Genomic DNA, 19980 nt, shown 5'->3' on the forward strand with positions numbered 1-19980 from the left:
ATGAATACATTCATATAAGCCCTCCATCCCAAACTAGAAATTGCAGCATCTGTCAATCAGAAAATTTTAAGGACTTTCTAGAAGATAAAAAGCAGAGAGAATCAAATTTACAGAGGAAACCAGAATGGTTAAATCAGCACAGAAGAAATTGGCTAAAGAGATGTAAACTGTTCTTTTCAACAGAACCTTGGAGAAACTCCAAGTACAGAGGAGAAGGAGCAGGCCACAGCACGACCGTCAGGTAAGGACTATTGAATAAGCCAATGGGCCAGCTAGCCTCTGCCTCTCCCAACATACATGCAATGCCTGGCTGTGGCTTTTGTCTCTGATCTTGAAGCCTGGTGAACTGCGTTCTGAGCAAAATGGAAGATCACCTTAGGAAGTGTAGTAAATGGTTACACTGATGGCAATGAACCAAATCTCTTAGTATTCACAGCCTTGTGGAGTCCCCTACACATTGACCTTGTAATGGGCAATTTCACTTGCTTTGGTCAACGGGCCCTTAGCAAGCATAATGCAAGCAGAGGCTGGGTAAGCAAGTGCACACTGGGGCTTGTCCTCTTGGGACCTGGCCATCGTCTGTAAGGAAGCCCACCCTAGCCTCCTGGAGGCTAAAAAGCCATGTGGAAAAAGAGGCCACCTAGTGGAGAAACTAGGTTCTTCAGCAGACGGCCAGCACCAAGGCCCCAAACACGTGCGTGAAGCCTTCTTGGGCCTTTCCACCTAATCCAGCCGCCAGCTGAATGCAGCACCATGAGTAAGGCAAGCCAATGCCACGTGGAACAGAAGAACAAGCCCAGGAAACTCATCAAATCAAAAGAAGTAATAAATTATTGTTGTTTTAAGGCACTAAGTTATGGGGAATTCTGTTACGTGGCACTAGACAGCTGATATAGGAGGGATGACTATCTGGGTGTTGAGCCCAGAGAAGCAGAACTGAGCTAAATTCCTGCAATGGATGCGAGAAAAGGGGGAAAAAGCAAAGCCAATGACACAGTGCTGCGCAGGACCTCACACGCAGAGTAAAGTCTGCCTGACTTTGGCAATCGAGAGGCCTGCCTGTGTGCTGTTCCCTCATTCTTCCTCCCACTCTCCCTGGCACAGAGCTGCAGGCAGCCTCCCTTCAAGGAAAAGACCCATCCTGGAAGCAAGTCTACACAACTAGGAAAGAAACTGACGCCAGTCTCTTAAATACATTCGTCCACCTAGTTTTTAATTTATAAATCTGAATGACCACCATGGATCACCAGATATTGGAAGCAAATCAAGAATATGAGAAAGACCAAGATGAAAAACCAGAATGATTCATCCTGGAGGAAATGGAGATCATGTGGGAGACAGAAGGGAACTTTAAAGGAGTTCTAGGTCATATCCTCCCAGAGACCCAAAAGAAATTTGCTTTAATAAAATAAGAGTAGATTGTTATGGAAGAGAAGCTATCAAATTTTAATCCTTGAAAATTAAAAACACGAAGATAAAGTCAAGGAAATCTCCTAGAAGGTGGAGTGAAATTACAAAGAAATACAAAATATGAGAAATTAAAGACCTACTATTTGCCTTATGGGGTTCTAGGCTGAGATAACAGAGAGACTAGAGGTGATAAAATAATTTAAAATATAATTTTTAAAGTATATTGCAGAGCTAGAGAAAGATCTGAGTCCTCAAACTATAAAAAGACCCACCAAATGCTAAGCAGAAAACACTGAAAAGACACACATCCTGGTGACATTTCTAAATTACAAAATAAAAACAAAATTCTCAATGCTTCTGCTTATTTTGAACCTACAACTCTATATCAGCCAAACTATCAAGCATGAAAGCGAATCCAAGATATTTTCAGATAATAAAGGACAAAGAAAATTTACTATCCATGCACTGCTTCTGAAAAAATAATTACGTACTGCAGGAAAACAAAAAAGAAATCCGAGAAACAGAATTTCATAGGGTTACAAAAATTTGAAAGAAACCAGTAAATATCTAAAATATGAATAATACGTGAAAATGGATCTATAAAACCTCATACAGTGTTTAAGAAATGATTTCTTTTAAAAGTATAGGGATAAAATAAAATAACATTTGTAACTAAAGTTTCAACAAAGTATGAGCAGTAGGAGGAGATTTAAGACACTATTGGAAGAAAAACGCTTAAATAACTCTATTTAAAATGTAAGACACTAGAAAAATAAAATACTATAATGGCATACTATTAGTGTAATAGTGTAATATGTGTGTCATACAAATATATAATTTGCCAACAAATAGAGAAAAATAGAAATAAAGAAAATTTGATCAATCAAACAAAAAGCAGAGGAATCATTCAAACATATCAGAGATTGTAATAAAAGTTAATGGATTCAACTCTCCTATTAAACTACAGAGACTCTCAGAATCAGGGAAGAACCCTCACCAACATCCATAAGTAGATGTGTATATGCTCAGGTCAACACACAATGCAGATATTTTTTAAAGTCACATTTAAAACAATATGATACAAAATGATTAAAAGAATGAAAAATGAGGCCGAGCGTGGTGGCTCACGCACTTTGGGAGGCCGAGGCAGGCGGATCATGAGGTCAAGAGTTTGAGACCAGCCTGACCAACATGGTGAAACCCTGTCTCTACTAAAAATACAAAAATTAGCCAGGTGTTGTGGTGCACACCTGTAATCCCAGCTACTCAGGAGGCTGAGGCAGGAGAATCGCTTGAACCCTGTAGGTGGAGGTTGCAGTGAGGCAAGACTGCGCCACTGCACTCCAGCTTGGGTGACATTGTGAGAGTCCGTCTCCAAAAAAAAAAAAAAAAAAAAGAATGAGAAATGAATATATGCTAACAAAATATAATGAAGCCATAGAAATATTAATATCAGATTAAATAGAATCAAAACAAAAACCCTACATGGAACAAAGGAGACTTTATAAAACGTACAATCTACCAAGAAGTTATGACAATGAAGTGAGTTTCATAGTAAACAATGGAGTATTAAAATATAGAGACAAGCAGCTTTAGAACAACAAAGAGAAAGTGTAACTTGCAGTGATACTTGAGTTTTACAATATACCTCCCCAGAAATTGATAGATCAAGTAAACAATAAGTGAAGTGATAGGATAATTTGAATACAGTAATTTAAAATTTTGGTGTGAGATTTATATAACAATGTACCAAAGATACACCTTTACACATTCATTTTTAATATCTATAGCACATTTACAAAAATGGACAATTCACTAAAACTGACTACAAGTAAAATCTTAATTCCAAAAAGTGAAAAACATATGGACTGCATTTTTTGACTACAATGTAAAAAGCTAGAATCAATGACAAAAGAGTAGCAAACCAATATGATAACAATTTGGAAATTTATAAACACCATTCTATATAACTCTTGGGTTAAAGAGAAACTCAGAATTAAAACAACAGATTATGTTATAAATGAATGCTACTGACAGCACCCTGTGATGAAACCAATTGTCAAGGCCAATGCAGTATTTGTAGAAAATGTGTAGCCTTGAACACATGTATTAGAAAACAGGAAAGAGGAATTGAATCCAAGTAGCTGGGAAAAAGAAAACTAGAAGGAAAAAAACTATAGAAAGAAGGAATTAGTTGAGATAAAAGCAAAATTAATGAAACAAGAAACAAATGTAGACTTGGTAAATAAAACCAAATGCTGGCTCTTTCATTTAGTCATTCCCCTTATGGCTCATGAAGAGGTAAAAGTACTAATAACCATTTTTAAAAAATCAAATCAGCAAAGATCTACTTCTAAAAATATCAGTCCCAGAATGGACTTCAGGGCGAGTTGTATCAAACCTTCTGGGAACAAATACATTCTGTTATTTAAATTGTTACTGAGCTTAAAACAAAGGCAGAAAACTTCCCAATCCCTTCTGCTGGGCTAGCACAACTGTAGTAGGCATCTGTTGTTTTTGCTCCTCAGTGTTCATTCATCCTAAGAGTAACCACACCCTGATTTTCCTTGGAGGGAACCCACTGTACCCCACTCTGTGTCTATGTATTTCCAGGGAAGTTGACACCTCCCCTAGTTCCAGGACTGGGCCCACAACCCTCAACAAACTTTGTTTTTCCCCACCACTGTGAATGATTCAGAGATGGGCATGTAATCCAACCAAGGGTAATGAAACCCAAGAGGTTTTTCAGTGACTTCTGGAAAAAAAGTTGCTCTTGAAACTAAGGCAGTAGATCCTGGAATAGCCATTTGCCTGCCTTGTGTAGTCTGAGACTAAAGTGGACATAAAGGGAAAGCAGAACCAAGAGATGGAGAGAAAAATGCGCATTGATTACAGCATTTGAGCCCTGACTGCAACCACGCCTGAAGTACACTTTCCCCCCATACCCTTCAGCTCCATAAACCAATGTTTAAATCAGCCAGGATTGTCATTTTCAGCTGAAGCCACTAACTAACCCTGACATACCAATGTGGAACAAAGATAACACACACGAGAAAGTATAGCCTAATCACAATTACATAAATATATGACCCATAAATAAAATGGTAGCAAAGTTAATTTAGCTATACATTATAAAACCAATAAATCATGAGCAAATAGGTGTATATCCCAAGAATTTAGCATAGATCTTAACATTACAAACAAAATTTTATTTTTAAAATTTACTATAGTGATACATTAAAGAGAGAATACTAAATTATCTTCTCTATAGATGGCTTAAAAAATTGTAATAAGCTTCCTTAGCCAGATAAAGGATCCAGAGATGGTCAGCTTTATGAGTCTACTTGGCTAAACTATAGTCCCAGTTATTCAATCAAACACTAACCTAGGTGTGGTGAGAATATTTTATAGCTGTAAGTAAAGTTCATAATCAGGTGACTTTAATTAAGGGAGATTATCTTAGACAATCTGGGTGAGCCTGATTCAATCAGGTGAAAGCCTTTATGAGCAGTATTGAGACTTTCCAGAAGAAATTCGACTTCTGGACTACAGCTACAGCTCAGGACCTTCCTGACTACCTGCCCTATAAGTTTTGGACGTGCCTATCCAGCCTCCTCAATCATATAAACCAATTCTTGAAATAAATCTCTTAATATATATGTCCTAGTGGTTATTTGTCTGGTAGGACCCCAACTGATACAGGTCCATAACTGCAGCAAAACATACATATCTGTGAGCCCCAGAAAGCAAGCATTCTTTCTCAGGCAGGGACAAGACAAGATGTCCACTATGCCCAGCATTTTGAAGAGATGGTATGTTAGTCCATTCTCACACTACTATGAAGACATACCTGAGACTGGGTAATTTATAAAGAAAAGATGCTTATTGGCTCATGGTTCTGCAGGCTGTACAGGCATCAGCTACTTGAAAGTCCTCAGGAAACTTCCAATCATGGCAGAAGGGGAAGGGGAAGCAGGCATGCTCTTCACATGGCTGTCAGGAGAGACAGCAAGGAAAGAGGGAAGTACTACACACTTTCAAACAACCAGATCTCGTGAGAACTTACAATCATGAGAAGAGCAAGGGAGAGATCTGCCTCTATGATCCAGTCACCTCCTACCAGGTCCCTCCCCCAACATTGAGGATTACAATTCAACATGATACTTGGGTGGTGATATCGTTTGGCTGTGTCCCCACTCAAATCTCATCTTGAACTGCAGTTCCCATAATCCCCACATGTCGTGGGAGGGACCTCGTAAGAGGTAATTGAATCATGGGGATGGTTACACCTATACTGTTCTCATGATAGTGAGTGAGCTCTCACAAAATTTGATGGTTTTATAAGGGGCTTTCCCCTTGCTTAGCACTTCCTCTTGCCACCATGTGAAGAAGGATGTGTTTTCTTCCCCTTCTGCTGTGATTGTAAGTTTCCTGAGGCCTCCCCAGCCATGTGGAACTGTGAGTCAATTAAACCTCTTTTCTTTATAAATTACCCAGTCTTGGGTATGTCTTTATTAGTAGCATGAGAATGGACTAATGCCTGGCTAATACAGGTGGGGATACAGAGCCAAACCATATCAGATGGTCAGGGAGTGTTCTACTTGGAAGATACAGTACCCTGAATAATGTGCCTCCAAACCCCAAGATGTCCATATCCTAATCCCCAGAGCCTATGAATATGTTGCCCAACATGGCAAAAGAAACTCTGCTGGTATAAGGAAGTTAAGGATCTCGAGGGGAAAGATGACCCTGGATTATCCAACTAGACTCCATGCAATCACAAGCGTCCTTACAAGGGAAAGGAAGGAGGCAGGAGAGTCAGGATCAGAGCGATGTGGCCATGAGCCAAGGAATGTGGGTGACCTCTGGAAACTGGAAAAGGCACAAAAATGGATTCTACCCTAGAGCCCCCAGAAGGAATGCAGCCTTGTCAACCCAATTTGGACTTCAGATCTCTGAAATGATAAGATCATAAATCTGTGTTGTTTTAAGCCACTAAATTTGTGGTAATTTGCTATAGCCGCAGTTGGAGACGAATACAGAAGGTAATATTTGAACGAAGACCTGAGGGAAGAGCAGGCGCAATATAAGCAAGTATCTGGGAGAATCGGGTTTCAGATGGAGAGAAAAGCAAGAGCAAAGGCCCCGTGGTAAGAATGCTAGAGGAACAGCAAAAGGGCAAGGTGCTCTGAGTAGCAGGGTCAGGGGGAGGGACCAGGAGATGGGTCAGCAAGGAGTGATGGGGATGAGGCCAGCCCACGGTGAGCCTGAGAAGTGATTGTGAGGGCTTTGGCTTTTACACTGGACAAGACACCAAGCCTTTTGAGAGCCTAGAGCAGAGTGGTGCACAATTTGACTTACATTTTAAAAGCACCACTGTCTGCTGTGGGTGACCGGGGTGAATTCATCATAAAGCTAATGAAGCCCAAATCCCAGAACTCTATGCTTGCACGGATCCCTTCCAAGACCCCAGTCATGCAATCAGGTGGTCATATGTTTTGTAAAATTTACGAAAGTAAGATATCTTAGCCACTATTAGTTAAGACCACTTGATCTCTTTCTTGACTTTTCTACCATATCTTCTCTTGGTGCTGGAGTGGGTACAGATATTTTTGGGATCCAGTTAGAAAAAATTGAGCTGGGGATACCTTTAGTTGGAGTTTACTGAGATATATTTGTGTGTTTCACAGCTGTTTCCATGTTATTGGAAGTTATTACCAGCTGTCCTGGAGCAAGATTGGCTTCCAGGAACCCTCCCACCGCCCACTCTATCGACAGGATATTGATGTGAGAGCTTTAATAGAGTGTTGTCAGCTCACAGAAGTTTTTAAATTAGTAGTCACTGCACAAGAAAACTTGAAAAGCCCAGAAATCTTACCGCTCATATATAAAAGAATCTTGATAGAGCTCTGTCAGGTTTGACAATTCTAAAAATTTATCCAACTTTACCATTAACAAATTGTGAAAGTAGAGGAAACTTTTCTAAGCTATTAATAATAATAATTTTAAAAATGAACTTTAATCAACTACAGTAGAGGAAACTTTTGTATTCTTTCTATTAAAAAATGTATTACAGGCCAGGCATGGTGGCTCACACCTATAACCCCAGCACTTTGGGAGGCCGAGGTGGGTGTATCACCTGAGATCAGGAATTAGAGACCAGCCTGGCCAATATGGCAAAACCCAGTCTCTATTAAAAATACAAAAATTAGCTGGGTGTGGTGGCACATGCCTGTAATCCCATCTACTCTGGAGGCTGAGGCAGGAGAATCACTTGAACCCGGGAGATAGGGGTTGCAGTGAGCCGAGATCGCGTCACTGCACTCCAGCGTGGGCAACAGACTAAGACTCTGTCTCAAAAAAAGAAAAAAAAAAAAGAGGATTACAAATCATGTCATACAAACAAGTGATGAAAGAATATGAAGGCAAAAAATATAAGGGAAGAAGTAATATAGCACTACAAGCAATTAATAAATTAATAAATTAAAAAGACTATGTTCTTTTTTCTGGATTAGGTAAGATATTTGTGGTATTGCCTGCTTTTAAAATTTTGTGATTTTCTGTGATTTCTTTTTCATCTTAAATAGGTATTTACTTTCACGCCTAATTTACTGTTTTTCATTTTTTAACTATTAGTGAGGGCCATAAAAAATTTCATGTGCTTAAGGCCTCACAAGACCTGAATCCCCTGGGGAAAAGCATTCTATGGCTGGGGTTGGGTGCTAGCCCTTGGCGTCTTTGTTTGGATCCATTTCTTACCCTTCTCTTGCTCTATGGCAGGGAACTGACCCTGCGGCCTGTTTCCAGGGATCCTGTGTCCACTGCCGTTTGACAGCATCTGGCCAATGAGAGGCCAAAGTAGATGAGAGGGCTGGGAGAAGGGAGTCTTGGCTCTTCCTCCCTCCTTTCTGCAGCCAGGCATTCCTGACCTCTGCCTGCTGCCTCCAGCTCCTGTTAAATAGGCCTGCCTGGGTTTCCGCTTCTTTCAGAGTCCCTCTGGCCCCTGGGTGTGGGTAACGCCACCTTTTCCTGTCATCTCTACAGCCTAGGGGTGGTCACCACTTCCTGCTGTTGGTGATCGCTGGGTGGCCTCCCCTCCCCTGTTTGGCATCTCAGCAATTCTGTCACCTTGTAACCAGTTTCCAGTACTGCATCCCTTCATGGAATGGCTTCTGTTTTCCTGGGTGGATCCTGACTGAAAGAAGGAGGTGAGATAGAAATGCGGAGACCTGTTAGGGGGTGAATGTAACAGTCCAGGAGAGCAATGAAGGCGGCTTGCCCCAGAGTAACAGCTGTGGAGGTGATAAGAAGTGGTAGAGACTAATGATTTGCTTATAGACTGGATTTCGGAAGTAAGAGAAAGAGAAGGGTCAGAGATGACTGCAAGGTATTTGACCTGAGCACCTAGAAGAACAGAGTCAGCCCTTAGTGAGGAGGTGCAGATTTGAGGGGATAAGAGGATATGAGGAGTTTTCTTCAGGATGCTGGGTTTGAGATGCCTATTAAACATCAAGTTGAAATTGTATATATGAGGCCTCTCAGGAAAGAGATTTCTTTGAGAGGCAGATGTACATTTGGGAGTTGTCAGTGTAGAGGTAGAAGCTGTATGACCATCGATGACATTAATGGAGCAAGATAGAGAAGAGGTCCTGAACTGAACCGAACCCTGGAGTAAACCAATATTTAGAGGCCTGGGAAATGAAGAGAGACTAGCACAGGGGTCTGAGAAGAGAGTCCAGAGAGGTAGGAGGAGAACCAGAAGAGTGGCGTCCTGAAAGTCAAATGAGGAAGATGTGCCTAAGAGAGGGGTTGGATGTGTCCAATTCTGCTGACGGGTCAAGTACAGTAAGGTCTGAGATTGACCAGCGAGTTTCGCAATATGGAGGTCATTGGTAAGTGACCCTGACAAGAGCAATTTCAGGAGAATGTTTGGGTTAAGAACTTGGAGACTGCAAACATTAGCAAATTTGTAAAGTTTGGCTGTAAAGTGAAGGAGATAAATTGCATAATAGCTGGAAATTAAAGTGGGTCATTTCCAAGTGGGGAGAGGAATATAAAAACATTATGTATATATATACGTACATACTACACATATATGCATGCACACATATATAATAACTTTTTGTTAAAGTGTAACATACATAGAAAGGAGTGCACAGATCATGAATGTACAACACAGGAAGTCTTCACAAGTTCACATATTAATGTAACCACTACCTAAATCAGGAAAAAAGACATTGCCAGCATCCCAGAGACTCCACATGCTCCCTCTCAGGTGTTACCCACTCATTCCTTCTCAAAGGTAACCACTCTTCTAACCATAAGTTAATTGTTGTCTGCTTTGAAACTTATATAGTAGAATAATATAGTATAACTTCTTTTACTCAATGTTGTTTGTAGGATAAATGTAGCAACAGTGCATTCATTTTCATTGACATATAGTATATCCTTGTATGATTATTCCACAATTTACATATCCATTCTATTCTTCTGTTTGTTTTTTGTTTTTGAGATGAAGTCTCACTCTGTCGCCCAGGCTGGAGTGCAGTGGTGTGATCTCGACTCACTGCAACCTCTGCCTCCTGGTTTCAAGCGATTCTCCTGCCTCAGCCTCCCGAGTAGCTGGGACTACAGGCACCCACAACCACACCCAGCTCATTTTTGTATTTTTTAGTAGGGATGGGGTTTTGCCATGTTGCCCACGCTGTTCTCACACTTCTGACTTCAGGTAATCTGCCCGCCTCAGCCTCCCAATTCTATTCTTGATAGATAAGCATTTGGCCTGTTTAATGATTGTGCTACAGTATTTAATGTTACTATGGATATGCTTCTACATGTCTTTTGGTACACAAATGTATGCATTTCTGTTTGGTATATAACTATGTATGAAACTGCTGGATCATAAGGAAAGTTTAGTTTTGGCTTTAGTAGATTTTTGCATCGTCGGAATTTGCCATTTGATATTGGAATACTTTCTCAAATAAATGTAGTTATGTTATTCATCATTTTAATGGGCATTTCTCGCTTTTATTTTGCTAATGACTTATTACTTGCTGTTTATTTTATGTTTATTTTAGACTATGGAAATGATGTTAGACAAAAAGCAGATTCAAGTGATTTTCTTATTCAAGTTCAAAATAGGTCGTAAAGCAGCAGAGAAGATGACTCGCAACATCAACAATGCATTTGACCCAGGCATTGCTAATGAATGTACAGTGCAGTGGTGGTTCAAGAAGTTTTGCAAAGGAAACAAGAGCCTTGAAGATGAGGAGCGTGGTGGCAGGCCGTTGGAAGATGACAACGACCAATGGAGAGCAATCATTGAAGCTGATCCCCTTACAACTACAAGAGAAGTTGCTGAAGAACTCAGTGTCAACCATTCTACGGTCGTTCAGCATTTGAAGTAAGTTGGAAAGGTGAAAAAGCTCAATAAGTGGGTGCCTCATGAGCTAAGCGAAAATCAAAAAAATTGTCATTTTGAAGTGTTGTCTTCTCTTATTCTACGCAACAATGAACCATTTCTCGATCGGATTGTGACATGCCACTAAAAGTGGATTTTATACGACAGCCGGCGACGACCAGCTCAGTGGTTGGACCAAGAAGAAACTCCAAAACAGTTCCCAAAGCCAAACTCGCACCAAAAAAAGGTTATGGTCACTGTTTGGTGGTCTACTGCCGGTCCGGTCTAATCCACTTTAGAATTCTGAATCCCAGCGAAACCATTACATGTGTGAAGTATGCTCAGCAAAGTGATGATATACACTGAAAACTGCAATGCCTACAGCCAGCATTAGTCAACAGAGAGGGCCCAATTCTTCTCCACGACAATGCCCGACCACACATTGCACAACCAACGCTTCAAAAGTTGAACGAATTGGACTACAAAATTTTGCCTCATCTGCCACATTCACCTGACCTCTCACCAACCAACTACCACTTCTTCAAACATCTCAACAACGTTTTGCAGGGAAGACAATCCACAATGAGTAGGATGCAGAAAATGCTTTCCAAGAGTTTGTCAAATTCCAAAGGACAGATTCTTATGCTACAGGATTAAATTTATTTCTCGTTGGCAAAAATGTGTTGATTGCAATGGTTCCTATTTTGATTAATAAAAATGTGTTTGAGTCGAGTTACAATGATTTAAAATTCATGGTTCGAAACCACAATTACTTGTTGCACCAAAAAAGTTTTGTACCAATTTCCACTCCTACAGAAGGGCAATCCAGTTGTTCCCTATCCACCTGGTACTGTCATAAGCCTTTTAAATTTTGGCCATTCTGATGATTGTGTCATGGTGCCACACCACGGTTTTGATTTTCATTCCCTTGATGACCAATAAGGTTGAGCATATTTTCCTACAGTTCATGGCTGTTTGGATATTTTATTTTATGAAGTGGTTGTTCAAGTCTTTTGAGGAGAGATAAGAGAGTGTTAAATGGGACAGGAGGGTCAATGGATTACAGGCTTTACCTGAAACAGCAAGGGTCCACTTGAGCTTAGTGCCCATGAATATAAGGTGAGACTGGTCAGCCTGTCTTGTGCTTTTCTCCAAACTCATTCAGTTGCACAGGAAAAGCAGGGAGCATATGAACAATTGGAATTAACTATGGTCGAGAGTTGCCCAAGTGATATGAAGAAGTAGGTCAAGGGCACAAGGGTTGATGAAGTGTGCAAGGGAATGACAATGATGAACCATAGAACATAAGCTGGTTAGAGTGGAATATAAGGGCAATGAAAATATAGAAAGGTCATTAGATTATGGGTCCTGGTGGGTTGAATAATTGTCAGAGTAGAAAAAGAGGAATGAGCTGGAAAAATTAGAGGTGGCAATCGAAGAGGTAAATTGCTTACATTGAGGTTATAGCGATGTCAGAGCTATTGGTCATGATCAGGTCTATAGCAAAACGATGGCCTTGAGTGGATGAAGCAGGGTGGAGGACCAGTAGTGAAAGAGGAAGTCAAGGAACCAAGAGATCAAGTGTCTCAGTCTGTTTTGTGCTGCTATAACAGAATACCTGGGACTGGGTAATTTATAATGAACAGAAATTTAGCTGCATGCGGTGGCTCATACCTGTAATCCCAGCACTTTGGGAGGCCAAGGTGGGCAGATCACTTGAGACCAGGGAGTTCAAGACCAGCCTGGCCAACATGGTGAAACCCCGTCTCTACTAAAAATACAAAAAATAGCCAGGCATGGTGGCACATGCCTGTAATCCCAGCTACCCAGGAGGGAGGCATGAGAATCGCTTGAACCTGGGAGGCGGAGGTTGCAGTGAGCCAAGATGGTGCCACTACACTTCATCCTGGGTGACGGAGTCAGACTCCACCTCAAAAAAAAAAAAAAGAAAATGTATTAGCTCACTGTTCTGGAGGATGGGAAGTCCAAGATCAAGGTGCCAACATCGTACAAGGACCTTCTTGTGTCATCACGTAGTGGAAGGCTAGAGGGTAAGAGAGAGTGAACCCACTTTTTCAAGCCTTTTTTTATAATGGCATTAATCCATTCATGAGGGCTCTGCCCTCTTAACTTAATTACCTCTTAAAGGCCCCACCTCCCAACACTATCACATTGGGGATTAAGTTTCAACCTATGAATTTTGGAGGGGACACAAACATTCAAACCATAGCACCAAGGTACCAGAAAATTGTCTATTTGAATGTTGAAATTACCAATAATTATGGCAGGATTACAATTGGAGAGAAGCTCTTCCAACTTACCGGTAGAAAGCATTAGCAGAGGAATGAACATACACAGCAAATGACACATCTGTACGTAGGAATCATCTTGTACATAGACATTCATAATTTAAATGAGATGATGTTTCAAAGTAGTGCAGAAATGATGGATTATGCCATAAATAGTATTTGAACAAGTGTCTCTCCACTTGTTCAAATAACACAATTTTACTTGTTTCTCACACAATCTATAAGAGTAACTTTTAAATGGACTAAAAGAACTAAACATTAGAAACTATAAAATTACTAGAAGAAAATAAAGGAAAATATTCTTATAATAGTGAGGCAGAGAACATTTTCCTAAGTAAGATAGATCTGAGATCACAGAAAATGGTAATAGTTAATATTTATTGCACCATGTCCTGTGGTGATTACCATTCTAAGAACTTCTAATGTGTATTAATTCATTTAATCCTCACAACAACCCTATGCAGTAAGTACTCTTATCCTTGTTTTATGTAAGAAAACTGAAGCACAGAGAGGTTAGGTAACTTACCAAAGTCACAGAGCTAAGATAACTCCAGAACAAAATATAAATAATTGACATGTAACTATAAAACTTTTATAGACAGAAAAAAGTTAGTGAAGTCTAAAGAAAAAGGACATCTGGGAGACAATATTTATATTACAAATTTTATAACTTTGCTTTTTAAACAGCTTTGAGATATGATTGACATACAATAAGCTTCACATATTTAAAGTGTACAACTTGATGAGTTTTGACATAAGTATACACCTGTGAAACCATCACCACAATAAAGAATGAGCAAACCCATCACCCCTAAACGTTTTTTATAACTTTCCAATGAATTATTTCCGTGTCATACATACATAAGGAGTTACTACAAATCAATAAAGCAAAAAATAAAAATGGGCAAAGAGTATAACCAGGAATTCACAGCACAAGACACACAAATAGCTAATAATCATATGAAAATATGCACAACCTAATCCCAGCACTTTGGGAGGCCAAGGTGGACAGATCACTTGAGGTCAGGAGTTCAAAACCAACCTGACCAACATGGTGAAACCTAGTCTCTACTGAAAGTACAAAAATTAGCCGGGCGTGGTGGCATGTGCCTGTAGCCCCACCTACTTGGGAGGCTGAGGTGGGAGGATCCCTTGAACCCAGGAGACGGAGGTTGCAGTGAGCCGTGATCATGACATTGCACTCCAGTCTAGGTGACAGAGTGAGACTTTGTCCCCCACCCCCCTCCCCCACAAAAAAAGAAAATATGTACAACCTCAGTTGCAGGGAATGGAAATTAAAATGATGAGGTAGCATTTTAAGCTGAGTGGTGAAACTTGGCAAGGTTGATGCTATCCACAGTTGGTTAAAGAAAGCAAAGTTCGGCAGGGCGTGGTGGCTCACGCCTGTAATCCCAGCACTTTGGGAGGCTGAGGTGGGCAGATCACGAGGTCAGGAGATCGAGACTATCTTGGCTAACACAGAGAAACCCTGTCTCTACTAAAAATACAAAAAATTAGCCGGGCGTGGTGGTGGGTGCCTGTAGTCCCAGCTACTCGGGAGGCTGAGGCAGGAGAATGGCATGAACCTGGGAGGCAGAGCTTGCAGTGAGCAGAGATCGCACCACCGCACTCCAGCCTGGGCGACAGAGCGAGACTCCATCTCAAAAAAAAAAGCAAAGTTCACGAGAGTTTGTTCACACGGGCTCTCTCATTTGCGGCAACAACAATAGGTATTTGCATACATCTTTTTGGAATAAGACAGATGAACTCCGCATCTAAAATACACACGACCTTTTTCCTAATAGCTGAATTTTCTAAGAATCCAACCTTCAGCAACAATCACATAATATGTGCCAAGGTATAATGCAGTACTTTAAATAGAAAAACATTAAAACACTGGTGGGGAGTGGGGAAGCCAAAACTCCCATTAATGATTAAATAATGTTTTAAATGGTATAACCATACTTTGGAACATTACATAGCTATTAAAAAGAAGTGAGATTTCTACACATATATGGGGAAGACTTTCATCTTTTATTCTATGTACTTTTGAATTATTTCTATTCTTAACAAGTAGGTTTAAAATAGTGAAAATGAAAAAAGTAGTGCATGCTTGTAGATAAACAAATTCATGCAATACAGAACTTTAGAGAGGAACATGTGGATATCCCTCTCACGTTTATTAATTCATGAAACTAAGAACTAATTGTGTGCCAGAGATGAGCAAAGCATTGTCCCTGTCTGCACACAGCTTACCTTCTAATAGAGGAAAGGAAAAGCAAGTGTGTTATCTGCATGTAAAAATAGACACCTAATTTAGATTGGAAGGGCCAAAAGGCCACTTTGGGAAAGTGAGAGTTAGCTGAAGCCTGAAGGATAAATAAGAGTTCAGTGGTGGGCACAGTGGCTCATGCCTGTAATCCCAGCACTTTGGGAGGCCAAGGCAGGAGGATGGTTTGAAGCCAAGAGCTCAAGATCGGCCTGGGAAACATAGAGAGATCTTGTCTCTACAAAAAATTTAAAATAAATTAGCCGGTCATCGTTGCGCCCACCTGTAGTTCCAGCTACTTAGGAAGCTGAGGCAGGAAGATTGCTTGAGCCCAGGAGTTAGAGGCTACTGTGATACTGTGAGCTATGATCGTGCCACTGCACTCCAGACTGGGCAACAGAGCCAGACCTTGTCTTTAAAAAAAAAAAAAAAATAGTTAGCAGTAGGGAAGAGTAGATGGGAAAGAATCCATGAAGAGGAAGCAGCGCACAAAGGCTCCAAGGTAGAGGGCGGGACTGTGTGGTGCACAGGAGCACTGGAGGCCAGAAACAGGCCCTGCTCTGCATAAGGGAACATGCGGGAGAAAGAGGAGTCTGGATTTTCAAAATCTGTTAGCTGCAGGACTGTATGATTTACATTCAGAAAAATTCACCTTTTTTAGGTAGACAGTTTGACGGATTTTGACAAATGTGAACACTTGCGAAACTACCACCACAGTTAAGTCACAGAGCATTTCTGTCATCCCAGCAAGTTCTCCTGTGCCCCTTTGTACCTAAGCCCACTGCCAGCCCCTGCAACCACTGATCTGCCTTCTGTGACAGCCCTTTTGCCTCTTCCAGAGATTGTCGTAATGGATCTGTATGGTATACAGCCTTCAGTCCAGTTTCTTTGACTCAGTTTCTTTGCTATTCATCCATGCAGATGTGTGTATCACTAGTTCATTCTGTCTTATTGCTGAGAAGTATTAAATGGAATAGTGTATGGATGTACCACAACAGGTTTGTTCAATCACGAGTTGATGGATCGGTTTGTTTTTTTTTTCCAGTTTGGGACTATTATGAATACATCTGCCTGGGACATTTGTGTACAGGTCTTTGTGTGGATGTATCTTTTCATTTCTCTAAATACCTGAGTGGACTCGTTGGATCATATGGTAAGTGTATGTTTAACTGCCAAACTGTTTTCCAAAGCGGCTGCCCCATTTTGCATTCCCACCATCAATGTGTGTGATCTCTAGTGGTTCTCATTCGCAACAACATTTGATATTATCGGTTTGCTAAAAATTACTATCCCTTTAGCCATTCTAATAGGTGTGTGGTGATATCTCATTGAGGTTTTAGTTTGCATTTCCCTAATGATTAATGTTGTTGAGCATATTTTCATATTCTTATTTACCATTTGTATCTCTTTGACAAAATGAGCCTCAGGACTTTCAATTTACATTAAATTCTTTGTAAAACTTCAAAATATGAAATAATAATTAATAATAAATACATATTAAATGAAGTTGGGGGCCAGGAGTCCTAGCTGCTCAGTGCTTCACTGCTGCCTGCCTTGCCCCCCTCCCAAACCCTGGCCTCTGAGAGGGCACCATGGAGCAGTGTTTCAATTACCAGACAAGGATCTTGCTAGCTAGTCTCCAAAGACAGCTCCCCGATGAGCTGTGGCTTACAGTAGTCATGCCCTTGTGTATTCCCCTCCCACATTGAATCGGGGCTGACCGTGTGTAACTAATACAATGCATTAGAAGTGAGGCCTTGTGACTTCTGAGGTTAGGTCAGAAGAAGCCATAAAACGTCCACCTTGGTCGTCTAGAATGCCCACTCTGGGAGAAGCTAGTTGCCATTACATCCAACTATGCCAAGACCACTATGCTATGAGAAAGCCCAAAGAAGCCATATAAAGGGGCTACATGGAGAAAAAGAGAGAGAGAGCTGGCCAGCCCCGATCTGTTCCAGCCATTCCAGCCCAGGCACCAGCCATATGAGTGAAAGAAGCCATCTTGAATGTCCAGTCCAGCCAAGCTTTCAGAGGACTCCAGCCCCAACCCTCTGATTACAATTCTACAAGGGTCCGAAAGGTAGAACTACCCATCAGAATCAACCGAAAGAGCCATGAGGGATAATAAAAGGTTGTTTTAAGTCTCTGAGTTTTGGAGTGGTTTGTTATGCAGCAATAGCTAACTGGCACATGGATGGTGCCCGGGTTTGGGGTCTGCTGACTTGGAAAGGTGGTAAGCCTGGGAACAAGAGAGAGGGCTGCTAGCTGTTGTCACTTTCCTTCTTTTTCTTTCTACATTCAGACTCCCTGGATATCATCTTATATCCTTACACTGTCAGTGCCAGAATTGTGGGTGGCTACGAGAAAACGGAGACTGGCAAGAAACAGGAACTGAGAAAGTCAAAGCAGATGCCAGGCCCAGGAATGAGCCCAAGTCCAACAAAATATTAGGAACAGTAATTCCTCACATGTTAACAGTCCTTTGCAGTTTCTAAAGCACACTGAGATGTGTTATTTGACCCTCATATCAGCTAGGGTATATGAGGGTCAAATAATATAATACATTTTAGGGTGTTACTACCCCCATTTATTTAACTAGATAAAGAAATGGAGGCTACCCCCATTTAACTAGATTAAAAAAAATAGAGGCTCAGGAAAGTTAAAGAGTTGCAGAGAGCATAGCCCTGGTGTATCGCACTCTGGGAGTTCTTGTTGGAATGAGAAAGAACCAGGATTAATTCACAACTACCTTGGGATGGAGACTGGAACAGTAAATTGCTTAGGTTAAGAACCTGGTGGCTGGGCACAGTGGCTCACACCTGTAATCCCAGCACTTTGGGAGGCCAAGGCGGGTGGATCACCTGACGTTAGAGTTTGAGACCAGCCTGACCAACATGGTGAAACCCCGTCCCTGCTAAAAATACAAAATTAGCTAGGCATGGTGGTGCATGCCTGTAATCCCAGCTACTCAGGAGGTTGAGGCAGGAGAATCGCTTGAACTCTGGAGGCAGAGGTTGCAGTGAGCCGAGATCATGCCATTGCACTCCAGCCTGGGCAATAAGAGCGAAACTCTGTCAAAACAAACAAACCAACAAAAAAACAAAAAAACTGGTAAAGGCAAAGCCAAGGTTTAATTACTTACTGAGCACCTCTTGACACTAGACTAAGTTCTTTGGACACTTTGTGTACTCTTCTTAGTGACCCTGTAAGGTAGATGCTATTACCATCCTTATTTTGCAATAGGTCTCTGACACCATGACTCAGAGATATTGCCCCCAACACTCACCACTTCAACCTATAGTGTCTTCATAATGGCATTACCACTTCTCTGAGCACTGGTTCTGTAGCTGGAACCTAATGCCTACATGATGAGCACAGGGTCCCAGCTGGCCTTCTTACCCCTCCTGTGCACATTGGTGTCCTTACTGCCCTTGAGCCCATTGTGGTCATATCATTTCTGTGCTCAGAGAGCATCAGGGGCTTCCAAAAGACCAGGCTCCTCATCAACTCCCCACCCATTAGCCCTGCCCAAAGCTCAGAACCAAGCCTGTCCCTAATTGTAGGAGTCATTCATTCATACATTCAACAAATATTTATCAAATGCCTAATGTGTGCCAAGCACCATTTAGGAAGGCCAGCAGAGCATACCATACAATAGACACCTTCCTTGACCTCAAGAAGCCTGCAATCTAGCAAGGTGTATAGACAACAAGTTCCCTGAGGGCACCAAGGAGATTCCCTTGAATATTCTCCACTGCCAGGAAGAGTTCCCTGACTCTCACCCTCGGGCGCATCCAGCAACCCTTTGAAATTTCCTATTGAGCTCTGTCCAGCTGAAATTATAGCATGTATCCTTTTAGTCTTCAAAGAAGAGTGTGAGTATGTGTGCACACACGTGTGCACATGAGTGTGTTTTCCTCATTCCAGCCAAATGCCACCACCCCAAGGCATTGTCATCTGAATGGGTTTGGAAGGCAGCCCGAGCCAATGCCCTCCTGCCCTTTACTGTCCCCTGAGCTCCTGTCCCACTTTTCTAGATGTCTCCCCTTGATGTTCCGCCAAGACCTCAGACTCATTGCAACCAAACCTGTCCTTCCCAATCTGCTTTCACTCCTCTTTTCCCTTTCTCAATTTGTAGCCACATCAGCACCCAGACACACCAACTCAAGATCTCTAACTCATTCTCCAGTAGACACACACAGTCTTGTATAGCCACATACAAAACTTGTTTCATCCTTGTGAAGAGCCACACCAAGTCCTATTTAACACAAAATTCACACTCCTACAACATTCACACAATTCAATCACACAAAAATAAAATCAGAACTATACAGCGAGCTCTGTAGAAAGTCACTCTCCTGCATAGTCCCAGCAAGGCATGTATGGTGATAAATACATGCACACACTCACATATACAGTCCTAGGTGGCAAGCTTTTCACCAGGAGCATCTGGGGAAATGAAACGTCATAAAGTCCAATCATTTTGAACCCAGACCCAGGACCTGAATTCATCAATCCTTCTGGGGAGGATGGCGGGCGTTGCCTTTCCCCTGTTCCTGACAGCCCTGTGATTTGTGTCTGCTCCATGGGTG

The sequence above is a fragment of the Gorilla gorilla genome, chromosome 1 (genome assembly GCF_029281585.2).
Source record: "Gorilla gorilla gorilla isolate KB3781 chromosome 1, NHGRI_mGorGor1-v2.1_pri, whole genome shotgun sequence".
Taxonomy (NCBI): Eukaryota; Metazoa; Chordata; class Mammalia; order Primates; family Hominidae; genus Gorilla; species Gorilla gorilla.